The 18,134-nt window shown below is 32.4% G+C and overlaps 1 long non-coding RNA gene across 5 annotated transcripts; it reads right to left on the reverse strand.

The window, feature by feature from the left end:
• Nucleotides 1-375: 375 nt before the first annotated feature.
• LOC141701784 (uncharacterized) lies at nucleotides 376-17,939 on the reverse strand. 5 transcript variants are annotated; one of them, XR_012566896.1, is made up of 11 exons: nucleotides 17,759-17,939; nucleotides 16,516-16,568; nucleotides 16,285-16,441; nucleotides 14,826-14,940; nucleotides 14,285-14,390; nucleotides 14,020-14,194; nucleotides 13,544-13,583; nucleotides 12,771-12,956; nucleotides 11,247-11,397; nucleotides 7,441-7,485; nucleotides 6,611-6,684 (listed from the first exon to the last, which is right to left on the reverse strand). It is a non-coding gene; the product is annotated as an uncharacterized LOC141701784 (long non-coding RNA). The 5 variants fall into 5 exon arrangements; XR_012566895.1 differs by lacking the exons at nucleotides 16,285-16,441; nucleotides 16,516-16,568; nucleotides 17,759-17,939 and adding an exon at nucleotides 15,672-16,206; XR_012566899.1 differs by lacking the exons at nucleotides 14,285-14,390; nucleotides 16,285-16,441; nucleotides 16,516-16,568; nucleotides 17,759-17,939 and adding an exon at nucleotides 15,672-16,208.
• Nucleotides 17,940-18,134: the final 195 nt, after the last annotated feature.

Below are 18,134 nucleotides of genomic sequence, written 5' to 3' on the forward strand. Positions count from 1 at the left end.
GATTATACCACTCTGTAGTAAAAAAGAAAAGATCATTATAATCAAGCACATGCTATAATCAGGTGGTGTATATATGATCCAATACTTCATCAAATGAGTTTTCACTTTATCTTCCCTCATCACAGAGACCAACTAAAACTAATATGGCAATACAAGTAATACTATAACCAAGCGAAATGAAAGACGACCTTGCTCCCTTTTATTACGTTTAACATACTTGTGTTCATTTAATATGCATATACATATGCAGTTTGGACATATATCATGGATAAGCACTTTTTTCTTTAAGCCAGGCATTAATCCCTATTTAATTTATGGCGCTATTAGTTTAATTTCATATTAAACAAATACTCTCTAAGTCCATATTCGACAAGAAAGTTTACTCTGAAAATACTGTACGGCCATTATCAGGGGATAGAATAGCGTCTATATCTGCTATAAGAAGTTAAGAGAAAAAAGAAGTTAAGGCTTATGAGAATATGTGGTCACATGGAATAACATAAGTTTTGCTACAGAAACTTATGAGACCAGTTTTGTACCCAATGGGAACGTTAACCTTTTACAATGGAAGAAAGTGAGAACTAGGCCCAGTACACTGGAAAACTGCAATCTTACTATCTGTTGTTCAGATAAAATTAAATGAACTTTAGTCATGGTATCTGGACTAGGAAAATGAAGGAGCCTGTACACATTTAATATTTCTTTGGCTACAACAGAAGACCTCACATATCCAGTAAAGTAAATTCTTTCAATAGTTGTGAAAAAGTAAGACTTTATATATCTACAAATTCTATGCCAATTTGGAATCTGAACAATCTCCAAAGCGGTATTCAATTGGGAATACGAACAATTACCGCAGAGGAAAGGAAGGAATACCAAGTATTTATCAACTATATACGCAAAAAGATAATAAACGGGGACTTTGAAAAAAATGAAGAGACTAAAGTATTATCTGCACCTTTTACTTTCTGCACCCATGTTTCTGGGCATTACCGCATCTAGTAGGTTGCAGCTGCTCTAAATAATTGGATGGACATTGAAGAAGAATCCGCAGGAATAATATTTTGAGGCTTCATCTGAGCCAATCACGGTCAGATGCTATGGCTTTAGATGGCCTGCAACAGCTTCCTCAAGCAACAGCTGAAAACCAGGACACTGGTTCAGAAAATTATAAGAAACAAGTATATAACAAGATCAATAATATTAACCTTAAGGAACTTATTACTAGACCTTCTCATGTTACAGTCATGCACACCACTTCAATGAATAAGTAAAATATGTATGATTTAATATTGTCGGTAAAAGATCTAACAAACATTAACTATGTAAACCATTCAGAATGAGTTGTGACCGGTCTCCAATGGAGTAATTTGGAATACGTACCCAAAAAAATTGATACCTCAAAGGTACAAATGACAAAATGATAAATATGGTATTCAGAGTATCCATATGAGATTTATAACTCCAAATGTGAATACTTAAAAGGTAAAAATCAACTACTTTTGCATCAACCAAATGTGATTTATGCGTCTCGATGATGGGTAAGACACTATGTTTCTTAACCTCTCAATATGGTTGCACTGATCACATAGGTATTATGTTGGGTAGTATTTCAATTCTAGTGGGACTTATCTATTTTTTTTTGCAAAAAATCTATTGATTTTAGTTGCATGAATTTCTATAATAAAAATAAAATAATAGCAAATAATAATATCTAAAAAAATAACAACAAATATTACAAATCTTGCATTAATTTAAAAAGAATGGACAATTACCTGGAAACTATATGTCAACGGGGGAGGGGATTCATGGAGCATTTTCTTCATTATTTCTGCAAGTATTTCAGAAATTTATGAAGTAGAAGTAGCAGTTCGATAATAAAATTAAAAAAAATCACAGAACAAACTTAAAGATAGTAAAATAATTCAGTCAAATGGTCTAACTGTGCCACAATCATATGTATACACACACAGTATACACACACACATAGATAATCAAGATTGTATAAGTGAATAGAGTCTGTAAATTTCATATTCCTCCCTTCTATATATCTAAAATTGATATACGTTTTATGAGGAGGTTTACTGCACATATTCTCCTCCACTAATCTTAGTTCATAATTAAGTTTTTACATCCCTTAATTCGAAGAAGAGTGTCGCTAAACGGGAGATGATGACAGCTATGCTCATTTATTGTGCACTATTGAAGTAAAAAACTAAGTACTAGGGAACCACACATAAGACTATACCTCAGATTCAAAAGTAATTGCATCTCCTTGTTCAGTGAAGCATTTTCGATCAGACAGGTTGTCTAGATAATCCAATGTTTCCAAACCTTCTATCCTCACTTCACTGTAAAACCATATGAATTTAGCAGAAACAAAAGAGGACGAGCTAAATACTGTAAATTTCACTTCGGCAAGCCTTCATATATCAAGAAATCTAATTAAGCAACAAGATCGCAAAGTCTACATTCCTTCTCCTTTATTATTATGTGGCAAATGATCAAAATAACATTGAGAAGGAGAAGTGTCTAAATGGCACATCTGAAAAGCCTTCAAGTGTCACTTATGTAAAACATAACGCACACATGTGTTTCAACTATAACTTAAATGTATTGTGCATGTACTAAAATGTGGCAGTAATTTACACGTGTCAGTATGATCATTTTTCTCTCATATTGTGTTGATAAAAGGTAAACGCACTTAACTTTATTTCACCTACTTAAAACAAATGAAATGCTTTCAAAGAATATTAAAACAGCGTTTAGCATAAGCCTCTTCTACTTTTAAGTAAGTAATATATTCCCTTAGAAACTAACAGTGAGAGGGAGTTGAAAATGTAGCATTGTACTCAGTAGCACCATTTTGGTGATATGCAAAAGATTACTAAATGACATACATACATAGCACGAAAACGTCAACCATTTACAAATAGCAGAGGTTTTAATAGGTACTTAAATGTCACTGCCAACTTAGCCCAGTCCTGTTTCTATGATCTTTGTTTTATTTCATGTCACAACACATTACAACCAGTGACAGAGTATTTAGGTTCAAAAATGTCAGTGCATACCAGATATCCGAAACAGACAAATATGTATGGTAGCCAAATGAGAAACTAAAGGCTGCTGTCAATGTTCCGGATGTGCGATATCATGTTGAGATTCCCACAAGATGAAAGAGAAACCCTAAGTCAAAACTCATAACTATGGAAGACAAAGAAAGAAAGCTGTCAACAAATTCATATTAATATATGTGGATTGATAATAATCACCAACATTCATGTACCCAAGAAACCATTTGCCTACAATTTTTACTGTCCTGCCATTTCTATACCTACAAATATGATCTTAGATGTGAAAACATATACACAGGCAAACTACAAAAGAGATAATACAACTTCACCAAGTACGAAATGTTTCTATAACCATAGGTTCATATCATCTCAAAGTTATCAAACATGTGGAGGCGTCCAAGGATCCAATCAGCATATAGCATTTGGAAACTTGCAACACAATCACTATCTTTTGCTGTCATATAATTTATTTATTTTTAAATACCGATTAAGGCCGTGTTGGTAAAGGGAAAAAAACAATATATCTGCAAAAAAGTACTTTTAAATAAACCGTGCGTAACTAGGATATACTTGTCATGTAAATTAATAGGAAAATACATCAAAAGTTAACCTGTAGGGCCACTGCTTTAAATCTTCCTCTGAAGTCTTTTGCGGTAATCCTTCTGTTTCTTGGGAGGAGGATTATGATCAACTCTCCATCCTTCGTTTCTTGCATGACCATTTGCTTCAACTGAAGCGGATGAGCAAAACTAGAGAAAATTTTAAAACCTGCATCAAGTTATCGGTACTATGATTTCAAATAAAAAGACTGCAACGTGAATATAACGATAATTGGTATATACCTTGGGAAAACAAACAGAGATTCCTCCTCGCTTGCATTATAAGGCCTGGGAACCTTCAGAAAACATTTAGGAATATAATTAAGATTACGCCCGGTATTGTATATTAAGCAGCATAACTTGATTACTCAATCACTCACTCAACAAATACATTAACAAATACATAAGGCACATTTTAAACTTAAAACTATTCTCCGCCCTTTTGTTTATAGTTTCTAAAGTACATTTTTTGGTCATTCTGTAATGCACCACAACCCAGAAATTATATTCTCAAGAAAATTCTATCATGGATCACTTACAGAGAGATATTTCAAAGAGCAAGTTGTCAATAGAAGCACTTAAACAGCAAGCCAAAAAAACAACTTAAGACTACAACCTAATTAACTACATAGATTGCAATTACCAGCAAGAAAGTCTGCACATAACCATTATACACTTCAATGCCAGAGGGCACAAGAGGCAGTAGTAGTGCAAGAAAGTCTACATGTTGTACACTTTAATTGTTGTACCACACAACAGGGAGAAGTGGTGTATGTTTTGAGAAACATAATTGTGGAAAAGTTTCAATATAATTTGTCATCCAAAGTTAGATGAGTCAAATTAGTTTGCCTAAACTCTTGATCGGAACATCGAATATTGGGTATTATTCTCTTAAAAGATTTTTATGTATGTTCTGCGTTTTACCGAAAGAAAATAGTGATTCATGTATTTGTGTAATGAGAAATATAAATCTTTTGCGATGCTGGTGTATTGTGTCAGAAATCGGATTACAGCTTATGAGTCGAATCCAAAAACATCAAATATAAGCAGAAGTGGAGCTGTGAGGTTGGTAAGAATAAGGTACTAAGATTTATAGAAGGGGAAGAAATAAAGGAGCCTGTACACATCTAATAATTCCTTGTTCTCTACAACAGAAGACTAGAAGGTCAAAATGAAGACCCTGATTAGAAGTTATCAAGACATTATATTTGAGACCTCATTCATCCACCAAGGTAAATTTCATCAACAGTCGTGGAAAAATAACTAAATAAGACTATATATCTACAAATCATATGGGCCAATAAGGAATCTGAACAATTACTGAAGCGGAAAGTATTCAATTGGGAATATGAACAATTACCGAAGAGGAAAGAACTAAGTTCTCTACTATATATGCAAAAAGATTAATAGGGGCTTTAGAGAGATATTTAAGGGACTAGAGTAATTATCTTTATATTTGCTTTCTGCACCCATATATTATTCTGGGAATTACCAGATCCAGTAGGTGCAGGTGCTTTAAATAATTGGACTCGGGTACGGAGATTCAAATATATCCAAGTATCAGATTTGGCACTTTGAAAGACTTAGAACCTGGCAACACCATTTGGCAGTTGGCACAAATATGGGGACACGATATTTTTTTAATTTAAATTCATTGAATATAATAGGTAGAGTTTGGGGGCCAGAAACAAAGCTAAAATTTTTATTAGGTTATATATGCTTCTATCATGTTTCAATGTTCTATTTCTTGTAATATTTTCCTTATTGACATTTATTTCCAAGTATTACTTATAACCAAAAATGAATGTGGACGGTATCCACTGTAGATTTCTTCTTTATACACTACACGCATATCTACAGTTCTACTTGTGGTGGTTGACTTTATTGTCTTCCATCCCCCATTCATTTTTCCCCATCCCTCCATCATCTACCCACATCTACGCATATCTACAGTACAAATAATGCATTATAAATAATACAGTTTCAAGACCATATATCAAGTAATGCAGTACAAATGATGCAGTACAAAGTACAAACACTATACTCGCTCTCAACAAAAATCAAATTGTAAACTGAAATTATAAACTATTAATTAAAAACTCCTTTTCTTGAATTTGATTTTCTACTCTCAATTTATTTATACTGTTTTAATTTTGCAGGTGATTAGATTTAAGTTTCCATTTTAGGGCTTTCAGTTAGGTATACATCTCTAACTAGTCTAACTGATTACGGCTTCAATTTATCTTTCTTCCATTTAGTCATAGGTTTAGCATTAAAGGGCAAGTGTATCCTGCGATTCTACCTGTTGAAGATAAGAAAGTTACTGGTAAGGTTTGTTTAATAATGATAATCCATCTTGACTTTCAGCCTGTATAACATTAATGATATATAGCCCTCTATAGTATTAATAATTTCCATTCTTTATGTAGTTATGAACATTTAGATATAATCTTCAAATTACTTACTTCCATGTGTTGATTCTTTTACTATTATCATAGAATTTTTGAGCAATTTGCATCAGGTTACATAGGTTTCCATAGCTTATCTAATGTAAAAATTCACATTACCCGTTGTTCTAATAACTGAATCTTCAAAAGCAATAATGTTTTTCATATGCATATCATCACTATGTACTAATCTGCAAGTTGTAATTATATTTAGGAATATCAAGTTGCCTCACTTTCTGATGGGGATTATAAGAAAAAAAAATGAAAGAAATTATTTATGAACTTGATTCGTGAAAATTCCATTGTCTGCAAAATTACAGTGTCTGTGTGTATTGCATTGTTATATGAAATGATTAGTACGTGGTCAACATGCCTGCTGCTTTATCCTCTTTGTTGCTTCTTGTTTATGTATGCACTAGTCAAAAAGAGAACTAATAATAAACATGCAGATTGGTTTTACAGAAACAAAGTTGTAGCCAGTGTCCTGCTTACCAAAGCATGTTGCAGGAGTGCATTCTCTTCTAGTAACACGTGCAGTTCCGCTTCCAGATAGCGAGTATAAGCCTAACCAATCAGAATATATGAAAACAAATATTAGAAACAGACCTGGCGTGGCCCTTTAAAGACATGGTTTTAATCTAACAAATTTACAGTCATACTTATTTTTTGTGAAATTTCTTCTTGATAGAAAGTACAACAAAATTATTTTTTCTGCACCCACTTGACAAAGCACTACCCACTTAAAAATAATCATACAAGTGAAAATATGATCATGAAGAAATTTACCATTAATAAGGGTCGCTCGCTCCTTAAAAATATACGAGTTTCCGCCAGAATCGTCTACAAAAAAAGGTAATATATCCTAATAAAACTAAGCGGACTCGATCCCTATGGCTTGTATAATAGTTAACTAGACACCTCAAGAGAGATCCCCAAATTCTATTCTCTTTTCGAATAAGGTTTCTCAAGCTCTAGTCTAAATATTCTACTTGACTCATTAATTAATCAAGTCTAGATTCGACTCATAAATAATTCAATTGACCTAAATAAAGTGAAAATGTTCAAGCCGATAAAACATAAATTGCTCCCACCATAACATTCAATTAATTACAAAATCACACCGCACAAATAAATAAACAATAGCAGTTAAACCAATAGAACAATATCAAATCAAACACTAAATTATTCGAGTACAACTAACAATGATAAATAGAGCAATAAATCCATATCGAATCGAAGATACTCAAGCGTAACAAAACAAAATAAAATTATACAGATAATTTATAAAATTAATTAAATCGCAATAAAATGAAGAATTACCTGGAAACTACACATGGACGGGGTGGAGCACTTTCTTCATTGTTTCTGCAAGTAATTTCAGAAATGAAGAATTAAATAATAAAAAACATAAATTATACTCAGAAAAGATTGTATAAGTGAATAGAAATTCGAAATTGACACCTTATACTCGATTTCACCTTTAAATTTGGTGAATTTGGTCAGTCAGGATGCCCAAAAGGCCCGGGCTTGGACCTTTAAATTTCAGAACCCGTTAGATTCTCAAGGCGGATTTTACTGATTTTTTGGGCTGTATTGAATTGGATTGGATTGGGCTTTTTCTAATTTAAATTAAATCGAGTTTTATTAGAAATTCTAAAGACTATATAGGTTAGCAACTAAATTATTACAAAAATGTATTATTTTGCATAAAATATTTTATAAAAACACAACTTTATTGAAAAAATTTAAGTTGGGGCAAAAATGGACGTGTTTATAAAATATTATGTTTTATAAATGTTATATATATATATATATGTCTTTAAAGTGTTAGGAAATGAATAATACACAGAGGGGAGGGGGTGAATGTGTTTTACTGTTTTTATGCTTTTCTTGAATGTTTTGGTTAATCAAAGTAAATTAAATCTTATAGTGAAACGTGTTCATGCAGAATTTAAGCTTGCAGAAAATAAAGAACACGGATATTCAAAACTCACTTAATTTTATATTAAAATTAAGACTGTTTTGCTACAAAATTTCTAGGCTCTTTGTTGATAAAGAGCTTAGCTTCTCCTTAAGAGTGTTACAAGAAATTTGATCTGAATGGTTACAACTGACTAAAAGACCAGTGTTAACTTTATAACTTAGTTAACTGCTCGTTTAAACAGTGTACAATAAGACATGCTGTTAGTTTTTCTAAACTATCACTTGTCATTGCTATTTATAGAAAAAGTAGATCTTCCAATTCTGGCCTAGCATATCTTTAGCATCCTGTGTTCACTTTGATCTTCCTTTGTCAGTTAATCTTTACCATTGATCTTGCACATTCTTCAAGCTTCTTTTTGTACACTTGTCAATCCAGCTGGTTGGATTCTTTGTTGATTGTTTATCTTGAATATTGAACTGGTCTACGATTCTGTACTTTGAGAATTTTACTCGATATCTCCAGTTTAGGCACATAGAGATCTTGACATCTCGATAAGTATAATGACTTATCGAGATCTCTAATACTCTATATTTAGTTTGGCCTGTAGAGGTTTTCAGTTCTCTATAAGAGAATTTTAGCTTGTCGAGATCTCTAGTTTTCACATCTTCACTTTGACTTATCGATAACTCTTAGTTCTCTAGTAACTTCTTGACTTGTCGATATCTCAAAGTTCTCTAGTCAAATTTAACTTGTCGATATCTCAGAATTCTCTAGTGAATTTTGACTTATCGATATCTCTGAGTTCTCTAGTGGAACTTGACTTATCGATAACTCTGAGTTCTGTAATGAATGTAGACTTGTCGATAACTCTGAATTCTCGAGTGAAGAAATGACTTGTCGATATCTCTAACCTTCATGTCTTCTTGACTTGTCGATATCTCTCTGAGTTCTCTAGTAGCTTTCCTGACTTCTATATAAGCTATTATGGAGTTCTCGAATGACTTCTCTATAACATTAAATCTGTGACTTGTAGAGATCTCGACTTAGAATATTTTTCTTAAAACAGCTTTATTCAACTCCAAGCTTCTTCATAATTCTTCTAAGGCATGATCTTCTTCCAGATAGAATTCTTAGGCTTGATACTGTTTATAAAAAAAGGCTCCAATCTGCTCCTTTGATATTTTTACAGACTTTAAATGTTACAAGTACAAAATACAAATTAAGATAACAATATAACTTACTTAGGGTTGACAAAATGTCTTCGTCTTGTTAAAGTACAGGCATATCTCTTACAACATAAAGTATTATTTATATTCATAATAAATGTAAATATATAAAAAAAATATTAGAATAATCAAATTTTAACCGGGTTTTAATCGGGTCAGGCCGAGTACGTAAATATACATATAATTCTGAAATTATTACTTTATATTTTAGTTGGGCCCTTGATAACTTTCTAATTTTTTTTATCTGATACTCTTAGCGAGAATATTACTTTACGACTGTGGCCCAAATTACGATCGAAAAAATTTATACCTAAATAAGGTTATAACTTTATCCGATATTACTTAATACAGGTTTAAGTGTAAATATAACAAAAAGATTACGGTTTACATGATCAGCCTGTACTAATACTCATGCTGGCCGGTGAGCATTTTTTCTGTTAATTAGCTGCATGTCATAACTAAAAAGTTTTAAAATCAATTACAGAAATACCAATTCACATTTCTAAATCCATCAACTCATCTCTCCGTGAAATTACAACATTCCTATGGTTTATGTTGTTTCAGCAAACACCAAACAAAATATGTTTTCATCACCTACATCTTTCCGAAATATTGCATGCAAATCAAAAAATGTTGTAGGTAACTAATAATATCCATGACAAAGATCTATGGTGGACAATTATTGTTGAAGTTAATAGTAACCAATAATTAAAATAACTTCTCTCTCGCATGAGAGTCGGCCGCCCTAATTTCACCTAACCATATCCGCCCTACCTTCTTTTTCACCCTTTCTACCTATCTCTATCTCCATATTTATCTTCATCCCCTACTTTTATTCACTTTTTCCTTAATAAAATCGAGATTTGTTTTACAAAACTCGAAAAATCCATTACAGTTATTCACTTTAATTTTCAGATATACTAAGGTAAAAGCTTGGATTTTATAATAAAATTCAGTTTTTGCATTCAAAATCTCTGGTCTAACAACATATTATAATTTGGTGTTATTCTGAGATTTTTGAAGATAACAGTCATTTAAGCCCAATATTGATGCCTAAAGTCTAAATTGGATTCAGTGCCCCACTCCCACTCCCGCGGCCCAAGCCCACTCATTGTCTACTTCAATATTTGTTCCATATGACTATATCACATATATTTTTCAAGTATGTTTTAAAATTTCAAGTCATATTTTTTTTGACAAAAATGTTTAAAGGATTTTAAATCTGAGTAACAGTTCATGATTTAATAGTTATGAGATTTTTCTATATTTATATAGTTTTAATACAACGTTGATTTTGTGGAGTTCGAACTTCGGCGCCCGAAATATGGGTTTATTTCTAATTATCTACTTAAATATCTAAATTAATTATATCAACTATAAAATATTACATACAAGAGCACCCACGTGTAATTTACATGTCATTCTTATTATATAGGAGTTAAAAACTAACAGGACGGAACCGGAAATAAAATTTACGGGAGACCAACTAATATTTGAAGAAACCAAATTACATTATTTTATATTTTTTTTCAAAATTTAACACTAAAATTTTTGCGATCTTAAACAGTTGACAGATACCCCGAGACTCCCTCCAGTGCCCTCTAGTTCTCCCTCTGAAAACTAGGTCAAGCTTCTTGCAGTAACAAATTGCAGAAGATAAATAAGAATATTAACCAGGTCAAGCTCAATGCAATGAGTGACAGATAAGAATATCTACTTTTATAGATATTGCATGTTATATTATTTAGAAAAAATCTGGTTAGTGCGTAATTTCGTATCACTTTAAAATTTTAGATAGACTCATAATATGGCGACCCTTTTTGATATAATTGGCGAAGGATGGGTTTTGGGATTGTCTGACACACATGTTAAAAAATTATTTTACGATATAATAATTAAATTGAAACAAATAAACATTATTATCTAAGTTTGAAAAAGAAAATATTACAATCTATAATGTTAACTAGAGAAATAACCTTTAGGTCAATCTCTAAGAATTCTAGCAGAATTATAATCTGATGACTGGTTTGGAATCACGCATCAACCATATTCACGTCTTCAACTATATTTCCTTCCATTGCGACGTTGAAGCATTCCCCACAAAAAACCGTGCTTGTACTTGTACCACTTTGTAGTTAAAAAGAAAAAATCATTATAATCAAGCACATGCTATAATTATGCTATAATTAGGTGCTGTGTACATGATTCAATACTTCATCAAATGAATTTTTACTTTTTATTACGTTCAATATACTTCTGTTCATTTCATATGCATATACATAAGCAATTTGGACAACATATCTCATGGATAATCACCTTTTTCATTAAGACGGACCACAGGGCTCTTAAGTTTTTGGTTGAGCAGAATGTGAGAAATTGGTTGCAGCATAAATGGATAAGAAATTGGAGTACAATTTTAACAATCTTTACAGAAAAGTTCAAGAATAAACTGTTGCTGATGCAAATAGTCTTTCTCTCTCTCTCTACATCAGAAAAACAGAAAACTACATGTCAAAGGCATGTCACTGAATTTAATAGTGTTGTCATAGATTTAGTATTTTTATAGCAGAGAATGACAAATTATAGCATTTAGAAAAGAATTCGCACAAATATTTAGCCAGAGGAATATTTGGTTGGCATATAATAGAATTACTTCATCCAAGAAGCAACTCGAGAAGTTTTAGTGGGAAAAGTTTCCTCAACTGTTTGCACATCAATATCAGCATACAAATTCTTAGGTTCAGTATCTCTAGTAAGCTTAAGACCTGACTAATAGACATTGCATCCAAATTACAATTGTAAGCTGAATTTAATACAAGCATTTTATTGGACTTCTCCAGTTGTAAATTAAAACGTTTTACATCTACATTTCACAAATTCAAATTCCAACACTGTCAATTACTCTATGAATTAAAAGGTGTTTATTCAAATACCAAGTACAACAAGAAGATGGAAATTCCTATTTAATTTATGGCGCTGTTAGTTTAATTTTACATTAAACAAATACTCTACGCCCATATTCGACAAGAAAGTTTATTCTAAAAATTCTGTACGGCCATCATCAGGGGATAGAGTAGCGTCTACATCTGGTACAGGAAGTTAAGAAAAAGGTGGACAAACCAATCAGAGAAGCACATTTATTTAGTGAACATTGTTAAAAAGGAGCCTTTACACATTTAATATTCCTTTGTTTTCTACAACAGAAGACTAGATGGTTAAAATTAAGACCCTGAATTACAAGCTAGCAAGGTATTATATTTGAGACCTCCTTTATCCACCAGAGTAAATTCCTTCAACAGTTGTGAAAAGGTAAGACTATATATCTAAAGATCATATGCCAATTAGGAATCTGAACATCGCCGAAGCGGCATTCAATTGAGAATATGAACAATTACCGCAGGGGAAAGGAACGAATACCAAGTATTTATCTACTATATATGCAAAAAGAAAATAAATAGGGTCTTTGAAAAAGATGAAGAGAATAAAGTAATTATCTGCACCTTTTGCTTTCTGCACCCATGTACTATTCTGGGCACTACCGCATCTAGTAGGTTGCAGCTGCTCTAAATAATTGGATGGACATTAAAGAACAATTCACAGTAATAATATTTTGAGGCTTCATCTGAGCCAATCACGGTCAGATGCTACGGATTTAGATGGCCTGCAACAGCTTCCTTAAGCAATTGCTGAAAACCAGGGCACTTGTTAAGAAAATAATAAGAAAAAGTGTATAACAAGATCAATAATATTAATCTAAAGGAACTTATTACTAGACCTTGTTACACTAATGCACACCACTTCCATGAATAAGTAAAATATCTATGATTTGATATTGGCGGTAAAAGATATAGCAGACACTAACTATGTACACCATTCGGAATGAGCTGTGACCAGTCTCCAGTGGAGTAATTTGGAATATGTAACCAAAAAAAAATTGATACCTCAGAGAAGTAAATGACTAAATATGGTATTCTGAGTCTCCATATGAGATTTATAACTCCAAATGTGAATACTTAAAAGGTAAAATTTGACTACTTTTGCATCCACCAAATGACGTTTCTTAACCTCCCAACATGGTTGCACTGATGACATCAGTAATATGTTGGGTAGTATTTCTATTCAAGTGGATTTGTTTTTGCAAAAATTCTATTGATTTTAGTAGAGCATGAGTTTCTATAATAAATTTAAAATAATAGCAAAAAAGTAAAATCTAAAAAATAACAACTGCAACAAATATTACAAATCTTGCGTTAATTAAAAAAGTGAAAATTACCTGAAAACTATTTTCTTTATGGAGCATTTCTTCATTGATTCTGCAAGTATTTCGGAAATTTATGAAGTAGAAGTAGAAGTTCGATAATAAAATTTTAAAAAAAACACAGATTAAGATAGTAAAATAATTCAGTCAAATTGTCTAACTGTGTCACAATCATATGTATACACACACATGGATAATTAAGATTGTATAAGTGAATAGAGTCTGGAAATTGACACCTTCTAGATAACAAATTACAACTTCAAATCAAATGAATTGTGGAAATCCTAAGCAACAGAGATACATTTATATCTAACTGTTGTAGGAAAGTCATGACTAATTATGCTACTTATCTGACTAATCTTGTGCATCTGTTTTACGTTTAACATATATATAACTTGCATTCTTCTTTTATTAGGACATCAATAATATTGTATTGATTTAAAAATATAGTTTATTATTTTCATTCCAACAAAATACGGCCAAAATCTTACCAGTATCTGGTAACCCATTTTTTATAAATGTATCTAGTAGGTTGCAGCTGCTCTAAATAATTGGATGGACATTAAAGAAGAATCCGCAGGAATAATATTTTGAGGCTTCATCTGAGCCAATCACGGTCAGATGCTATGGCTTTAGATGGCCTGCAACAGGTTCCTCAAGCAACAGCTGAAAACCAGGACACTGGTTCAGAAAATTATAAGAAACAAGTATATAACAAGATCAATAATATTAACCTTAAGGAACTTATTACTAGACCTTCTCATGTTACAGTCATGCACACCACTTCCATGAATAAGTAAAATATGTATGATTTAATATGTCAACGGGGGAGGGGATTCATGGAGCATTTTCTTCATTGTTTCTGCAAGTATTTCAGAAATTTATGAAGTAGAAGTAGCAGTTCGATAATAAAATATAAAAAAAATCACAGAACAAACTTAAAGATAGTAAAATAATTCAGTCAAATGGTCTAACTGTGCCACAATCATATGTATACACACACAGTATACACACACAGTATACACACACACACATAGATAATCAAGATTGTATAAGTGAATAGAGTCTGGAAATTTCATATTCCTCCCTTCTATATATCTAAAATTGTTATACATTTTATGAGGAGGTTTACTGCACATATTTTCCTCCACTAATCTTAGTTCATAATTAAGTTTTTACATCCCTTAATTCGAAGAAGAGTGTCACTAAACGGGAGATGATGACAGCTATGCTCATTTATTGTGCACTATTGAAGTAAAAAACTAAGTACTAGGGAACCACACATAAGACTGTATACCTCATATTCAAAAGTAATTGCATCTCCTTGTTCAGTGAAGCATTTTCTGAAGCATTTTCGATCAGACAGGTTGTCTAGATAATCCAATGTTTTCAAACCTTCTATCCTCACTTCACTGTAAACCATATGAATTTTGGTCAGTCCAGGTAGCAGAAACAAAAGAGGACGAGCTAAATACTGTAAAATTCACTCCGGCAAGCCTTCATAGTATCAAGAAATCTAATTAAGCAACAAGATCGCAAAGTCTACATTCCTTCTCCTTTATTATTATGTGGCTAATGATCAAAATAACATTGAGAAGGAGAAGTGTCTAAATGGCACATCTGAAAAGCCTTCAAGTGTCACTTATGTAAAACATAATGCACACATGTGTTTCAACTCTAACTTAAATGTATTGTGCATGTACTAAAATGTGGCAGTAATTTAAACGTGTCAGTATGATCATTTTTCTCTCATATTGTGTTGATAAAAGGTAAACGCACTTATCTTTATTTCACCTACTTAAAACAAATGAAATGCTTTCAAAAAAATATTAAAGCAGCGTTTAGCATAAGCCTCTTCTACTTTTAAGTAATATATTCCCTTAGAAACTAACAGTGAGAGGGAGTTGAAAATGTAGCATTGTACTCAGTAGCACCATTTTGGTGACATGCAAAAGATTACTAAATGAAATACATACATAGCACGAAAACGTCAACCATTTACAAATAGCAGAGGTTTTAATAGGTACTTAAATGTCACTGCCAACTTAGCCCAGTCCTGTTTCTATGATCTTTGTTTTATTTCATGTCACAACACATTACAACCAGTGACAGAGTATTTAGGTTCAAAAATGTCAGTGCATACCAGATATCCGAAACAGACAAATATGTATGGTAGCCAAATGAGAAACTAAAGGCTGCTGTCAATGTTCCTGATGCGCGATATCATGTTGAGATTCCCACAAGATGAAAGAGAAACCCTAAGTCGAAACTCATAACTATGGAAGACAAAGAAAGAAAGCTGTCAACAAATTCATATTAATATATGTGGATTGATAATAATTACCAACATTCATGTACCCAAGAAACTCTTTGCCTACAATTTTTACTGTCCTGCCATTTCTATACCTACAAATATGATCTTAGATGTGAAAACATATACACAGGCAAACTACAAAAGAGATAATACAACTTCACCAAGTACAAAATGTTTCTATAACCATAGGTAAGTATCATCTCAAAGTTATCAAACATGTGGAGGCGTCCATGGATCCAATCAGCATATAGCATTTGGAAACTTGCAACACAATCACTATCTTTTGCAGTTATATAATTTATTTATTTTTAAATACCGATTAAGGCCATGTTTGTAAAGGGAAAAAAACAATATATCTGCAAAAAAGTACTTTTAAATAAACCGTGCGTAACTAGGATATACTTGTCATGTAAATTAATAGGAAAATACATCAAAAGTTAACCTGTAGGGTCACTGCTTTAATCTTCCTCTAAAGTCTTTCGCGGTAATCCTACTGTTTCTTGGGAGGAGGATTATGATCAACTCTCCATCCTTCGTTTCTTGCATGACCATTTGCTTCAACTGAAGCGGAGGAGCAAAACTAGAGAAAATTTTAAAACCTGCATCAAGTTATCGGTACTATGATTTCAAATAAAAAGACTACAACGTGAATATAACGATAATTGGTATATACCTTGGGAAAACAAACAGAGATTCCTCCTCGCTTGCATTATAAGGCCTGGGAACCTTCAGAAAACATTTAGGAACATAATTAAGATTACGCCCGGTATTGTATATTAAGCAGCACAACTTGATTACTCAATCACTCACTCAACAAATACATTAACATAGACATAAGGCACATTTTAAACTTAAAACTATTCTCCGCCCTTTTGTTTATAGTTTCTAAAGTACATTTTTTGGTCATTCTGTAATGCACCATAACCCAGAAATTATATTCTTAAGAAAATTCTATCATGGATCACTTACAGAGAGATATTTCAAAGAGCAAGTTGTCGTTAGAAGCACTTAAACAGCAAGCCAAAAAAACAACTTAATACAACAACCTAATTAACTACATAGATTGCAATTACCAGCACGAAAGTCTGCACATAACCATTATACACTTCAATGCCAGAGGGCACAAGAGGCAGTAGTAGTGTAAGAAAGTCTACATGTTGTACACTTTAATTGTTGTACCACACAACAGGGAGAAGTGGTGTCTGTTTTGAGAAACATAATTGTGGAAAAGTTTCAATATAATTTGTCATCCAAAGTTAGATGGGTCAAATTAGTTTGCCTAAACTCTTGATCGGAACATCGAATATTGGGTATTATTCTCTTAAAATATTTTTATGTATGTTCTGCGTTTTACCGAAAGGAAATAGTGATTCATGTATTTGTGTAATGAGAAATATAAATCTTTTGCGATGCTGGTGTATTGTGTCAGAAATCGGATTACAGCTTATGAGTCGAATCCAAAAACATCAAATATAAGCAGCAGTGGAGCTGTGAGGTTGGTAAGAATAAGGTACTAAGATTTATAGAAGGGGAAGAAATAAAGGAGCCTGTACACATCTAATAATTCCTTGTTGTCTACAACAGAAGACTAGAAGGTCAAATTGAAGACCCTGATTAGAAGTTATCAAGACATTATATTTGAGACCTCATTCATCCACCAAGGTAAATTTCATCAACAGTCGTGGACAAATAACTAAATAAGACTATATATCTACAAATCATATGGGCCAATAAGGAATCTGAACAATTACTGAAGCGGAAAGTATTCAATTGGGAACATGAACAATTACCGAAGAGGAAAGAACTAAGTTCTCTACTATATATGCAAAAAGATGGGCTTTAGAGAGATATTAAAGGGACTAGAGTAATTATCTTTATATTTGCTTTCTGCACCCATATATTATTCTGGGAATTACCAGATTCAGTAGGTGCAGCTGCTTTAAATAATTGGACTCAGGTACGGAGATTCAAACATATCCAAGTATCAGATTTGGCACTTTGAAAGACTTAGAACCTGGCGACACCATTTGGCAGTTGGCACAAATACGGGGACACGACATTTTTTTAATTTAAATTCATTGAATATAATAGGTAGAGTTTGGGGGCCAGAATACTTACAGTTTATTCTTAAACGGCTGAAATTCACTTACACATATTTATTGTTTAATCTCTTATTTATGCTTTTTTAATTTGAGAAAGTATATAAGCCCTTCTGATTTTTCATTTTTACTTTACGCTTTCTTGAAATTTCAAAGTTTTGCCCAATGCTTTGCCCAATGCTTTGCCCAGAAC

This window comes from Apium graveolens, unplaced genomic scaffold, assembly GCF_009905375.1.
Source record: "Apium graveolens cultivar Ventura unplaced genomic scaffold, ASM990537v1 ctg4371, whole genome shotgun sequence".
Taxonomy (NCBI): domain Eukaryota; kingdom Viridiplantae; phylum Streptophyta; class Magnoliopsida; order Apiales; family Apiaceae; genus Apium; species Apium graveolens.